A 1,611-nucleotide genomic window follows, 5' to 3' on the forward strand; every position below is an offset into this window, starting at 1 on the left:
TGAAAAATAATATATAGTGATTATCTAGTGCAGTCACCTTCTTTTTCTTTTTCTTTTTTTAAGATGGACACTGTACGAGTTAATAGAGTCAGATTTTAATGCTATTAAATTACACAACTTTATAGTGCATTAAAAAAATAACTTTATAAAGAGCATGTTTGCATTAAAAAAAAGAGGACATCCTCACTTGAAAATGATTATATATTCATATATATATATATATATATATATTGCAATTGAAGTGTAGCTAAGAAATCCTAGATCTCATCTCATAGCCATCTCTAAAAAAAAGGCACATCTCCTATCTAAAATGCACCACAGCCCACCAACTGCCGTCATCTTCTCTTTCACTTCCACCATTTGGCTTGCAACCATCATGTTGGCCATTAGCAACTAGTTTGTTATGACTTCACAATGTAGAACTCACTCCTAAAATTTAGTTTGTAACAAATTGTATTAGAGCAGTTTGGTCCTTTGAAGTTCGCACTTACCACAATGGTCCTGGCTTATTGAGCTTGGGTGTGTCACCTACTCAGGGTGTGTGAAATGCCTTGGAAGTTGGTTTTAACGGAGGGTGGAATGTTGTGATCACATATTGACTAGGTATAGGACTAGCTGGTAGTTTATTAACCCCAAGGCACTCTCATCTTACAAGCCAACTCTTGAGAGTGAGTTTTACATTGTGGGTTTGTAACATACTTGCTGTGTCGCAAAGATTTCATAGTCACTCATTCTCAAGTAAGTAGAGGATATTTTAAGTATTTTAACATTTAAAAAAAAACTTTTCAATCTCTAGTCTTAAAAGCCCAAAATTTAAATTTGTTGTAGTAGTGGCAAAATAACTTGTTTAGTCTTCAAAGCTCTACTAACAAAAAAAAAAAATGAAACAACAACAAAAATTTTAATAAGAGCTTATAAAATTAAATAAGCACTTATTACCACTAGATAAGCTATGCCAAACAAGCATTAAGGGCATGTTCGATATTGTTTCTGAATTTATATTTTTTGAAAATAAAAATAAGAATGAAAATAGTGTTTTGCGGTTGCTGTATTTCGAATTTAAGTATATATTTAGTATTATTTTATGTATCATGTATTCTAAAATTGAAAACAATAATATGCGTTCTGTAAACATAATTGAAAATGATAAACCAGAGAATATGTGTTCAGTAGTACTGTTTTCAAAACTAATTTTTACCAAACATTTAAGTCATACTTAGAAAATAATTGTTTAACTAATACATACACAAACATACCATAAATAATTATAAAAAATTACATGAGGATAAAGTTTTAATATTAGCATTAATAAAAAGAGTTTTATGACTAGTATTGTTCTGAACTTTTTGATCGTATCATTGAACATATCAGCCTCAAACAACACTATTTAACATACTAATACAATTGCTAAGTTATAGCATTTCATCTACTTCAAATAAAACTTTCCTTCACTGTTCTTAATTATTTCAACCCAGTGCCTCTCTCCTTCACTTCCCCTCCTTAACTTCAGATGCAATTCGAATTTGGCACAATCTTTAACGGCCTACAATCAAATCAAAACTACTATTTAATTAAGTGCAAATTTAAAAGTTTGAAAAAGGCTATTGGAGA

The 1,611-nt window shown here is 30.2% G+C and overlaps 1 long non-coding RNA gene across 1 annotated transcript in view; it reads right to left on the minus strand.

Moving 5' to 3' along the window:
- Positions 1-1,289: 1,289 nt before the first annotated feature.
- Positions 1,290-1,611, minus strand: part of LOC112098326 — a 2,047-nt gene continuing 1,725 nt past the window's right edge. Inside the window, exon 3 of the long non-coding RNA XR_002905457.1 lies at positions 1,290-1,543. This is a non-coding gene — a long non-coding RNA (uncharacterized LOC112098326). The remainder of the gene's footprint in view (positions 1,544-1,611) is intronic.

The sequence above is a fragment of the Citrus clementina genome, unplaced genomic scaffold, assembly GCF_000493195.1.
Source record: "Citrus clementina cultivar Clemenules unplaced genomic scaffold, Citrus_clementina_v1.0 scaffold_5, whole genome shotgun sequence".
NCBI lineage: Eukaryota > Viridiplantae > Streptophyta > Magnoliopsida > Sapindales > Rutaceae > Citrus > Citrus x clementina.